This window comes from Chiloscyllium plagiosum, unplaced genomic scaffold (assembly GCF_037043375.1).
Source record: "Chiloscyllium plagiosum isolate Xiang-an unplaced genomic scaffold, Cpla_swu_hap1 HiC_scaffold_27, whole genome shotgun sequence".
In the NCBI taxonomy this organism is placed as follows: domain Eukaryota; kingdom Metazoa; phylum Chordata; class Chondrichthyes; order Orectolobiformes; family Hemiscylliidae; genus Chiloscyllium; species Chiloscyllium plagiosum.
The window spans coordinates 55,032,008-55,045,303 of record NW_028270165.1 but is presented as its reverse complement, the minus strand read 5'-3'; the positions used below and the strand labels follow the sequence as shown (position 1 = coordinate 55,045,303).

At 44.3% G+C, this 13,296-nt stretch overlaps 1 protein-coding gene and 1 long non-coding RNA gene across 2 annotated transcripts in view; both read right to left on the bottom strand.

Annotated features, from left to right (window-relative positions):
• Positions 1-12,622, bottom strand: part of LOC148144135 (uncharacterized) — a 28,293-nt gene extending 15,671 nt beyond the window's left edge. The window contains exon 1 of the long non-coding RNA XR_015751419.1: positions 12,473-12,622. This is a non-coding gene — a long non-coding RNA (uncharacterized LOC148144135). The remainder of the gene's footprint in view (positions 1-12,472) is intronic.
• The window catches only part of LOC148144133 (uncharacterized), a 278,667-nt gene that overhangs the window by 226,387 nt on the left and 38,984 nt on the right, over positions 1-13,296 (bottom strand).

The following is a 13,296-nucleotide window of genomic DNA, read 5'->3' as shown; positions in this document are numbered from 1 at the left end:
ATGTTGACATTGTGCCAGCATCCACTGTTTCCTGTGGCAGCTCACTCCATCCACGCACCACCCTCTGCGTGAAAACGTTGTCCCTCAGGTCCCATTAAAATTTTTCTCCTCTCACTTTTAAACCTATTCCCTCTAGTTCTGGACGACCTCAACCCAGGGAAAAGACCTTGACTATTTACCCTATCCATGCCCCTCATGGTTATATAAACCCATAAAAGGCAGCACCTCAGCCTCCGATGCTCCAGGGAAAACAGCCCCAACCTATTCAACCTCTCCCTTTCCCTCCAAACCTTTCCCCCTAATCACGTACTTATCCAAATGTCTTTTATATGTTGTAATTGTACCCGTGCCCACAACTTCCTCTGGACGTTCATTCCACATGTGAACCACACTCTGCAAAACCATTTGTCCCCACCTGTCTTTTTGTCAATCTTCCTCCCCTCACTGTAAATATGTGCCCCCTGGTCTTGAACTTCCCCACCCTAGGGAAGAGACAACTACCTTTATCTATACCTCTCATGATTTTATAAACTTCGCCTCTCAACCTCCTCTGCTCCAGCAAAAAAACACCAGCCTTAATTCCAATTTGCTAATAATAGCGCAGCAATGATTTCAGCTGTGTGTGTGTGTCAAGGATCTCTCATTTCTAAGGTAATGCAGTGCCTCTTAGGTTCACCTGATCTTAAAATGAATGGCACCCCATTCATTTCAAATGTCTATGGTTTCTTGCAAAGTCAGTCCTGTTTGGGAAATAGCCAGTGGCATCTTAGACTCCGTAGGCTGCTTCTGACCAGGTTTGTATGCTCTGATTTGAGATGTATGAGTAGAACTTCACAATAAAAATTAATGCAGCCTTTATTCATGACTCATTTTTAAATACATTTGGTGCATTTACAGATGTGATTGAGAAGCTTCTACAAATGAATCTTGGACTGATAACAGTTTGTCAGGATTTTGAGTCATTGTGCCTCTGTCGCAGCATAGGGGAGGGCTCTTTCAGATAGAAGACATCATACAGAAAATTCTCCCACGTCAGATGAACAAAGCCGACATGTTTGCAGCAAGTTGTGAAACTTGAAAGGGTTCTGAAAAGATTGACAACTATGTTTGCAGGGTTGGAGGGCTTGACCTACAGTAAAAGACTGAATAGGTTGGGGCTATTTTCCCTGCAGCATCGGAGGCTGAGGGGTGGCCTTATAGAGATTTACAAAAATGCATGAGGAGCTTTTAGCAGAGACATCCCAGGAGTGATTGTTTTAAAAAATTCAGGTTCGTAGGAGAGTAGTCTGACACAGAACAAACGACCAAGAGGCGAGTCTGCTAGAATATGAGCATTTTATTCCCCGCAGCGTCGCCACAACCAGGTCTCTCAAACTTACAACGGGTCTGGCTTATATTCACTCTACATGTTACCGGAACTGGGAGCTGTCAGTTCTCGTAGAGCGGTTGCCAACAACCCACGCTCGGCGGTTAAACGTAACCCCGGAGCAGACTCCCGGGTCTGGCTTATACTCACTCTACGTGTTACCGGAACTGGGAGCCGTCAGTTCTCGTAGAGCGGTTGCCAACAACCCACGCTCGGCGGTTAAACGCAACCCCGGAGCAGACTCACCGAACTGGAGACTTTTCCAGCTGATATACTCTTTTCCAGATGTAAACATTCATGTGAACAGCAGAGCAAGGCTAAAAAACACATTCCATTCTGGTTACATACAGATAAGAAGATTCACACGGGGAGGTGCGTAATAAGATTCACACGGGACTAAGCAACACCTCCATTCCGGTTAGATTCACACATGTATTGGGACATAATTTTTAACCGTTTCACCACATTCCACTGCTTGGAATTTTACACCACATTCCACTGCTTGGCCCAATACATGTGTTACATTATGCTTAATTCAGTTCAATTCGTTTCAGTTAATTTCAGTTCAGTCAATTCAGTGTAGTTCAATTCAGCTCAGTTCAGGTCTGTTCAGTTCAATTCAATTGTGTTCAATTCAGTTCCGTCCATTTCAATTCAATTTAGCTCAGTTCCATTTTGTTCCGTTCAATTTGATTCACTTCAGTTCCACTCAGTTCAGTTCAGTTCAATCCCATTCAATTCTGTTAACTCCGCTTCAGCTTTTTGGACATGCCCACATCCTCCGCTGTACCCCAGGCAAGGGGTTCTTCGGCAGGACTGGGATCCTCTCAAGGGTGGACAGCAGCGACCCTGGGGTTCCTCCGGTCGCCCCCCACCATTTCTCAAACAAACTGCCACGTACATGCCCACATCCATGCCATCCCGGGACGGTCGGGACCTCCACAGTTTGTTCTTCTGGTTTCTTAGTCTTTTTCCAAAACATTGTTCTGTATCAAAATCTCTCCTCAATTGCGATTGACCCTGCTCGCAGCGCCAAATGTTTTAAAAAATTCAGGTTCGTAGGAGAGTAGTCTGACACAGAACAAACGACCAAGAGGCGAGTCTGCTAGAATATGAGCATTTTATTCCCCGCAGCGTCGCCACAACCAGGTCTCTCAAACTTACAACGGGTCTGGCTTATACTCACTCTACATGTTACCGGAACTGGGAGCCGTCAGTTCTCGTAGAGCGGTTGCCAACAACCCACGCTCGGCGGTTAAACGTAACCCCGGAGCAGACTCCCGGGTCTGGCTTATACTCACTCTACGTGTTACTGGAACTGGGAGCCGTCAGTTCTCGTAGAGCGGTTGCCAACAACCCACGCTCGGCGGTTAAACGCAACCCCGGAGCAGACTCACCGAACTGGAGACTTTTCCAGCTGATATACTCTTTTCCAGATGTAAACATTCATGTGAACAGCAGAGCAAGGCTAAAAAACACATTCCATTCTGGTTACATACAGATAAGAAGATTCACACGGGGAGGTGTGTAATAAGATTCACACGGGACTAAGCAACACCTCCATTCCGGTTAGATTCACACATGTATTGGGACATAATTTTTAACCGTTTCACCACATTCCACTGCTTGGAATTTTACACCACAGTGATACAGCTGGCCAAACCACTAGGTCTTTCCCCCAGGGTGGGGGAGTCCAGAACTAGAGGGCAGAGGTTTGGGGTGAGAGGGGAAAAGTTTAGAAGGGACCTCAAAGGGGCAAGTTTTCACACAGAGGGGGGTGTATGTACAGAATGAGCTGCCAGAGGGAGTGGTGGAAGCTGGTACAATTACAACATTTAAAAGGCATCTGGATGGGTACATGAGCTAAATGCTGACAAATGGGACTAGATTAATTTTGGATATCTGGTTGGCATAGACCAGTTGGACCGAAGGGTCTGTTTCAGTGCTGTACATCTCTCTGACTCTGTAACAGGACAGATAGTTTGTGTGTGAACCAGAGGGGCCTGTCAGTAACATTGCCTCAACCGAACTCTGAAACCCAATGTGGTATTTTTTTTAAGGGACTTAGAGCCAAAAAAGATGCACAGTAGGTAAATAGACCCTTCAGTCCAACTCGTCCATGCTGACCGGATATCCTAAATTAATCCAGTTCCATTAGCCAGCACTTGCCCATATCCCTCTAAACTCTTCCTATTCATGTTCCAATCCAAATACCTTTTGAATGTTGTAATTGTACCAGCCTCCATCACTTTCTCTGGCAGCTCATTCCCTACACGTACCACCCTCTCCTTGAAAAGGTTTCCCCTCAGGTCCCTTTTACATCTTTCCCCCTTATCCTAAACCTCTAGTTTAGGATTTCCCCACCCTGGAAAAAAGATTTTGACTACTTACCCTATCCATGCCTATAATGTTTTTATAAATCTCTACACTCTTCAGCCTCAGATGTTCCAGGGAAAATATCTGCAACTTATTCAGCCTCTCCCTATAACTCAAACCCTCCAAGCTCAGAATCCTTTCAAGTTTCACAACATCCTTGCTGGAAACACAATTTGTAGGTATAGTGTTATGGACAAGGCCAGACCCTAACTTTACTGGTTGTTTTAGGCAGAGGTATCCCAGGAGTGATGCAGCTGGTTTCCAGGAAAACAGAATTTATTTACACACCACGGAATGAAACACAAATAAAGAAAACAATGTAGAATAACAGCCGTTTGAAAACCCAACCGACACAATCTCCCCGCAACTTCAAAAAGCTGCAGTTCCGATTTCCTGCAACATTCCCATAAACACACCCCTCTGGCAAAAAAAGGTCAGTTCATGCACAGATTCTTACAGGAGAGATGTTGGAGAGAGAGTTAGCCAGAAATATCTGTTGAATCAGGGTACCTTTATTCCCCCTGTAGCTTTGGACAGACTGCTTGCTAAAACTCAAACCAAACCAGGGTAAACAAAATGCAGAACTGTCCTTTCATTGTACAAGCATTTTAGAAAAAATCTCAAACCCTTTTCCCTGATTGATGCCTTAGCCAGTATCTGTTGGCCATTAGCAAAATCCCTAACCCCAGATGATTTGGAACCTCTGCCTTTTACAACCCCTCTTCAAAAAAATACCAAGAACAACATAATCTTCTTAAAGGAGAATCACTGTCACAACAGAGAGCTGAAACATTTGTATCAAAAGGTCGTATTGTTAGCAGGCCAAGAAAACAGTTTTTCAATTGAGCCAATCAATTTAAACCAGGCCCTTTGGCTACAAAAACCTATTAAATTTCAATCTGATGGTTTTGAAAACAGAGGAACAATCCTATCATTAAAAACAATTAGATATATGTCATCAAGGGTATAAAAGAAGGGGGCAGTTAGACAGAGGCAGAAAGCAAACGTCCGATAAGTGGGGGATATCAGTTTGCTGATGAGGGGTGGGAAGGGACGATGAAGAGGGGTAGGTAGAGGTTCAGGCAGAGCGAAAACACTGACAGAGGCCAACTGAGCCAACCGACCTGGCCCTGTGCTGGAGACTCAATGGGACAGAGACAAGATGTATCTTTTTCAGATCTATCTGCAGTGCTTGGACAAACATTACACTCCATCCAGGATAAAAATGTCCTCCATCTGCTCCAGCAGATCAATTCCGTAGGGAAGGTGCTGTCAGAGAGCATCAGCCCCCATCGGAAGTAAAGTGGATGTGAGAGTAGCCAGTCCGGCAGAAAGGATCCTCTTGCCCCTCCCACTTCACCCACTAAACAGGGTTCAAGGTGTGACTCAGCGGCAGTAACAGCAGAATATACTGGCACTGGAGTGTGTCCAGCAGAGATTCACATGGATGATCGCTGGAACGATACACCTAACATACGATGAATGGCTGAGGATCCTGGGATTATATTCATTTGCTTTCAGAAGGCTGAGAGGAGATCGAATAGAAATTTACAAGATTATGCAGTGCTTAGAAAGGGTGGATGCTGGGAAGGTATTTCCATTAGGCAGGGGAGACTAGGACGCATGGGCACAGCCTGATAATTAGAGGGGGTCAATTTAGAACAGAAATGAGGAGACATTTCCTCAGCCAAAGAGTGTGGGCCTGTGGAATTCATTGCCATGGAGCACAGTGGAGGCCAGGACGTAAATGTCTTCAAGGCAGAGATGGATAATTCCCTGAGAGATCAAGAATTTAAGGGCTACAGGGAGATTGCGGGTAAGTGGAGCTGAAATGCCCATCAGCCATGATTAAATGGCAGAATGGACTCAATGGGCTGAATGGCCTTACTTTCACTCCTATGTCTTATGGTCTTAACTCATCCATGTTGACCAGATATTCTAAATTAATCTAGTCCCATATGCCAGCACTTGGCGCATACCCCTCTGAACCCTTTCTATTCATATAACCATCCAGATGCCATTCACATATTGTAATTGTACCAGCCTCCACCATTTCCTCTGGCAGCTCATTCTTTACGCTCACTACCCTCTGAATTAAAAAGTTGCCCTTAGGTTTTGTTTTTAATCTTTGATCATCCACCTCAGCCTAAAGCTATTACCCTTTTGTTCTGGACACCCCCAAACCCAGGGGACAATACCTTGTCTATTTACCCAATCCATGCCTTTCATGATTGTATAGGTGTATACAAACGCCTCTGCCACACTCAGGAAAACAGCCCTAAACAATTCAGCTCAAACCCTCCAACGCTGGCAGCATCCTTGTAAATCTTTTCTGAACCCTTTCAAGTTTCACAACGTCCTTTCGATAGGAGGGAGACCAGAATTGCACACAATATTCCAAAAGTGGCTTAACCAATGTACCGTACAGCCACAACATAACCTCCCAATTCCGATACGCAGAGGATTGGGAAAGTTGTCTTTTGTGGGTTTTGAAAACTGGGAAAGAATGGAGGGACAACCCGAACTTGTGAGGGTCAGCTTGGAAGCATAAAAAAAAAGGTATCTCCCCCTCCCCAATTACTATCATCCGTCCCTCCTCACCCGGGTAATTAAGACACATACCTGAGTGGCCAGAGTAGACTCCCTCACTAGATTCACCCCAGTTGCTACAAGTGAACAGATTTCCCCCCAACCCCCTCTCCCTCCCAGGATGAGGAGTTGCCCAGAGGAGGGTGTTTTACATTGAAACCGATATGGCCACTTTCGCGTTGTGATGTCGAAAACGGGGCAGGCCGACAGTGGAACTCTGCAGCAGACGGAAGGAGAGCAGTTTGCAAAAATCCCTTCCCTTCAAAGAATCCTCACAGCATGGAAGCAGGCCACTCGGCCCAACAAGTCCAAACCAACGTTCTGAATGGTAATTCACCCATATCCCTCCCCTTATTGCCCTACACTTACCCCAGAGTAATACACCAAACTTACACATCCCTGGACACTATGAGGGAATTTAGCCTGGCCAATCCACCCTTGAAGATTTGGATCCCAAGCGGGACCCCTCGGTCTCGAAATCAGTCAAAGAATCAACAGAATGCGGACTGTACAAAGCAAGGTTATCAGTTTAATAAAGTAAGGCAGCCTGATGCAATTCTATCCAGCAACACAGAGGTTAAAGCTTCTGTGCTCCGTGGTACAATTGGGTAATTGTGTTTTTTTAAGAGACAACACAGCCTTAATTATAAAAGATCAATCAAATGTAATAAGGTGATATGATTGACAGCAGGTTAGTCCAATGATATTTCCTGGGAAACTGATTGTGCGTAAAACAAAATCATCCCATGCTTGCCAGTTCAATGTTAGTTCGAATAGCAAATTACTGTCTTATGATTCATATTATGAAAACTCCATGTTCTCTTCTCTCCAATTCCAACCAACTCAGCAAAGCAGCAATTCAAGTTCACAGTGTCAAATCATAACCTGAAGCCATTTTGATGTTATTTTAAACTGAAAAGCCATTTTGTGGTTAATAAAAACCTACATTCACCTGTTGCTCCTAACAACAGCCTAAATTCAAAATTTAAATCCTCATCTCCCCCTGGGTTCATCTCCATCATTGCAAGCTCATCAGACGAGCCCCTTGCAAGGGGGGAGATGATAAAGATCGAACTTGCCCTGCTGTGTGAACTTGCCATTGCTAGCATTGGTGCACAAGAAGGGACAGTTTACCTGTGCGATCCTGAGCAACCAGACACTGTGTACCAACTATGCCAGGAAGATGTCCTTGTCTGCTGAGAGACTGAATGTTACTAAGAATGACTATTGCAGTGAACAGTTAATTTACAGAACAAGTCTAAATGGTCTTTACCAAAGGTGTTGTGTGCCAGTTTGATACCAGTTGTGCTATGGGCAGCCCTAGTAAGCCTTGCCCCATCCAATTAGGTCATGCCGCAAAAGAGAAGATAGGGAAATGTTATCTTTCAGTAACAATTTGTTTCTTCAAAGTCACAATATAATATTTGGCAGGAATGAAGTGGCCTATTACGTCCTGACTTCAGTAAAAGACTCTTTGACCCCTAATGGCACCCATGTCTTCCCAATTATGGGATGAGTCGAACCATTCTTGGACAATAATCGCATCTCTTACCGAAAGACCCATCTATTGAACAGCCTCAAGGAAGTCACAAAGATAGGCCTCTTATTGGTCTACACTAACCCTGGTTAATATTTCGAATAAAGTAAGTACTCCTCGTGCTGTAGCTGTAGAGAATGGAAAAATCCAAAATCTCTACAAAACAGTAATATCACTCTTTGGGATATGTAGCTCTTAGTTTTTTTTCTGTAGGAGGATTTTCAGGAATTATTAGTCATCAAAACTGTAATTATATCGTTTGTGGTCTCACCCTTTTGGGTAATGAGACAACTGCTGCTTTATTGAGATGAGGATTTAAAATTTGAATTTAGGCTGTTGTTAGGAGCAACAGGTGTATGTAGGTTTTTATTAACCACAAAATGGCTTTTCAATCCAAAATAACATAACAAAATGGCTTCAGGTTATGATTTGACACTGAAATGGAATTGTTGCTTTGCTGAGTTGGTTGGATTTAGAAATAAAAGAGAACAATGGAGTTTTCATAATATAAATCATAAGTAACTTGGTATTCGAACTAACCTTGAACTAGCAAGCATGGGATGATTTTGTAAGTAAAATAATCTGTTTCCCAGGAAATATCATTGGATTAACCTGCTGTCAATCATGTCACCTTATTACATTTGATTGGTCTTTTCTTGTAATTAAGGCTGTGCTGTCTCTTAAAAAACATAAACGTGTAATTTTCGAATGTAATTGTGTAATTTCGTCACGGAACATAGAAGCTTTTAACCTCTGTATTGCTGGATAAATCTATGCTAGGCTGCCTTATTTCATTAAACTGGTAACCTTGCTTTAAATAGATCGTACTCCTAGTGATTCTTTTAACCGATCTTGGACCGAGAGCCCGATTGAGGGGGTCTAGATCTTCACCCTAACCTGTAGAATCCCGAACACTATGGATAAATTTACCTCGGCCAATCCACCCTAACCTGCCATCCCTGGACACTGTAGGTAAGTTAGCGTGATTAACATACACCATCCAGAATATCCTTGGGCATTATCAATAATTTAGTATGGGGGAACCACCCTAACCTGCACATCACTGGACAGTATGGGTAATTAAGCTCAACCAAGGCCGAGGTTACCACGAGGTTGGAATCCTCTTCCAGAAGATACCGCAGTGAACCTGCACAGTTACTGCCTTTGCTGTTTGAATTCATGTATCGCTGGAATTCGGAGTGCGTCTGGGAAAATTAATAAACAGTGAAATTCACAGCTGATTTTGGAGGAACTGTTTGGGCAAGGATCACAGCAAGCAGCAGAAAAGTGTATTGTTTTTAAGTGGGACCTACAGAAGGTCTGCAGTAGCGAGTAGAATGGGTTCTTTCTTGATTATATGTTTTTTGAGATATGTCTCTTGATTAAACTTAAAATATAAGCCATAGCTATTAATTTAACTTGGGGCAGTGTTTTGTAGAGGAATAAGACGGTGTTAGTTTCTGGATCTGTAGATTGTGAAGGAGCAAAAATGGCCTTTAGTAGAGTTATATGCGCTTCTTGTCAGATGTGGGAGTTTAAAGAGAGTTTAAGGGTTACTGCAGATTATATCTGCAATAAATGCTGTTGGTTGCGAATCTTATGAGATTGAATGGATCGGTTGGACAGACAGTTAGAAGTGATGAGGAATTTGCAACAGCAACAGTATGTGATGGATGGTAGTTATAGGAAGGGGGGAAGTCTCAGATACAGTCACATAGATGGATTAACTCCAGGAAAAGTAAGACAGGCAGGCAGTGAGTGTAGGAGCTTTCTGTGACTATACCCATTTCAAACAAGTATGCCATTTTGGAAAATATAGGGGGTGATGGATTCTCAGGGGAATGTAGCACGAACAGAGAGATTACAGAGAGTTGGCAGGAATTTAAAAAGGAGGTTCTTGAGAGTAGTAATATCTGGATTACTCTCAGTGCTACGAGCTAGGGAGGGCAGGAATAGGAGGTTAGAGCAGAGGAATGCATGGCTGAGGAGCTGGTGTATGGGAGAAGGATTCACATTTTTGGAGCATTAGAATCTCTTTTGGGGTAGAAGTGACCTGTACAAGAAGGACGATATGCACCTAAATTGGAAAGGGACTAATATACTGGCAGGGAAATTTGCTAGAGCTGCTCGGGAGGATTTAAACTAGTAAGGTGGTGGTGGTGGTGGGGGGGGGGGAACCATGGAGATAGTGAGGAAAGAGATCAATCCGAGACTGGTACAGTTGAGAACAGAAGCAAATCAAACATTCAGGGCAGGCAGGGTCCAGGTAGGACTAATAAATTAAACTGCATTTATTTCAATGCAAGGAGTCTAACAGGGAAGGCAGACGAACTCAGGGCATGGTTAAGAATATGGGACTGGGATATCATAGCAATTACAGAAACATGGCTCAAGGATGGGCAGGACTGGCAGCTTCATGTTCCAGCATACAAATGCTACAGGAAGGATAGAAAGGGAGGTTGGCTAACTTGGTGCCACTGTTTACTAAGGGTGGTAAGGACAAACCAGGGAACTATAGACCGGTGAGCCTGATGTCGATAGTGGGCAAGTTGTTCGAGGGAATCCTGAGGGACAGGATATACATGTAATTGGAAAGGCAAGGACTGATTAGGGATAGTCAACACGCCTTTGTGCGTGGGAAATCATGCCTCACAAACTTGATTGAGTTTTTTGAAGAAGTAACAAAGAGGATTGATGAGGGCAGAGACTGGTTGGACTGGTTAGAATAAAGGGAGAACGAGCCATTTGGATACAGAACTGGCTCAAAGGCAGAAGACAGAGAGTGGTGGTGGAGGGTTGTTTTTCAGACTGGGGGCCTGTGACCAGTGGAGTGTCACAAGGATCGGTGCTGGGTCCACTACTATTTGTCATTTACATAAATTATTTGATTGCAAAGAAGTTTGCAGATGACACCAAAATTGGAGATGTAGTGGACAGCGAAGAAGGTTACCTCAGATTATAAAAGGATCTTGATCAGATGGGCCAATGGGCCGAGAAATGGCAGATGGAGTTTAATTCAGATAAATGCGAGGTGATGCATTTTGGGAAAGCAAATCTTAGCAGGATTTATACACTTAATTGTAAAGTCCTAGGGAGTGTTGCTGAACAAAGAGACCTTGGAGTGCCGGTTCATAGCTCCTTGAAAGTGGAGTCGCAGGTAGATAGGATAGTGAAGAAGGTGGTTGGTATGCTTTCCTTTATTGGTCAGAGTATTGAGTACAGGAGTTGGGAGGTCATGTTGCGGCTGTGCAGGACATTAGTGTGAGAAACAAAGCTCACTCACTTCAATAATTTCAGTCCGAGACAAGAACTGAAGCAGTAGTATCGTTTATATCGTTTATACGCTCTTGCAAGAGGAGTGTGGTGTCTATTTACAAAATAGTCAAACACAGTGTTTAACGAGTACACAACATTTATGTAATTCGTTCCTCTTCCCTCCTCCCATTGCTCCTCCCCTGTTTACATCTCCCACGTCTCTAAGACCGGCGCCCATTACTCTTGTTTATCTTTTGCCTTATCTGTGACAAAATGCTTATTTCTGGCCTCACAAGGCCATTTGACCACATCCTGCTGTGGTCCATTTTTAGGTATAGCCTCCTTTACTGCCAGCTGCTTCCTTGCTTGCTAGAACCTTATGACCTCTTGATTGTGGTTTGTTCTTGTTTTCGCAGAAGCAGGAAACAGATGCTTATAACTACTGTTTGTACAGGCATAGCTAGCTTAACCCCCTCCCCTCACAGCACCTTATCTATTAGTCTGTAACATCTACCATTGTTTGCAGGCACATTTCATTCTTGTATGCACATTTTAGCTAATACAAAAACAATTATATATTTGCTTCACATAGTTTTCATTCTTGTTAACTCAGGTCTTGGCTGAAACAATTATACACTTGGCGTGAGTTCATTTACCTTGCAGAAGCAATTTATGATTACAGAAGTAACACTGCTTTACCTATATCCCACATTGGTTAGGTCACTGTTGGAATATTGCGTGCAATTCTGGTCTTGTGACCTTATAGAGGTTTACAAAATTATGAGGGGCATGGATAGGATAAATAGACAAAGTATTTTCTCTGGGGTCAGTGAGTCCAGAACTAGAGGGCATAGGTTTAGGGTGAGAGGGGAAAGATATAAAAGGGACTAAGGGGCACCTTTTTCACACAAAGGGTGGTGTGTGTATGGAATGAGATGCCAGAGGAAGTGGTGGAGGCTGGTACAATTGCAACATTCAAAAGGCATCTGGATGGGAAGGGTTTGGAGGGATATGGGACAGGTGTTGACAGGTGGGACTAGATTGGGTTGGGATATCTGGTCGGCATGGACGGGTTGGACCGAAGGGTCTGTTTCCTTGCTGCACATCTCTGTGACTCTCTCAATGACAGTTGATGGTGCCCTCACCAAGATGGCAGCCCGCGCTCCCCGCCCCAAAACAACAGGCGCCTGACCCACACAAAGATGGCGGCGGGTTGCCTGGGCAACCCGAGAGGTCCTTCCCCAGTGAAGTAAACACTGGGCCGGTGGGTTTTTTCCCGAGGCCTGAGGCCTCCCCCTAGGAGTTTATAAACCCCCCAGTCTCCCTCCTCCCGCGGTTCCCAATCCTACCCTGTCTCCTCTCCCCGGGATGTTCCTGAAACCTGGTCCTGTTCTGAAGGAGGATCACCGGACCCGAAACACCTCCTCACATTCCTCCCGACACGAGCTGCCGGACCTGCTCAGCTTTTCCAGCGGCTCCTGTTCTTGTTCCTTCAGCCGCTGAAGCCGCACTCAGTAACCCTGCCTCAGTCCCGCAGCGGGACCTACACTGCACATGCGCCAACACAAGAGGCGGGGTCCTGCTGTATGGCGTCATCGCAGGGGAGGGGCGTGGTTGGGGACTACCTCCAAACTATCGGAGACAATGGGGGCGGGGCGATGGTTTTGCCGGCCCCCAGCCTCCTGAAAGGTATTTTTAAAAAAAGTTTCAACTTTTTAAAAAACTTTTCAGGCTGTTGAGAAATGTTGTGGGATATAGGTAAAGCAGTGTTACTTCTGCAACCATAATTGCTTATGCCAGGTAAATGAACTAACACCAGTGTATAATTGTTTCAGCCAAGAATGGAAACTGTGAAGGAAATACATAATTGCTTTTCATTACCTGAAATGTGCATACAAGAATGAAATGTGCCTGCAAACAATGGAAGATGTTACAAACAGATAAGATGCAAAGAACATTGAGTTATGCCAAACTTGGCACTTTGCCCTCATGTAGGCACTGAAACGAGCCAAGTTAGTTACAGGGTAAATAAGAGTGAGGGTCGCCCGGCTTGGAGTAGAGGGAGAAGTAAACAAGGGCAGAGCGCAGCTTGGCAGGGGCAGAACCAAATAAGAATTATTGATAGGTTTGAAGGCCAATGAGGTAAACAGGGAAGTACTGAGAGAGACTCAAT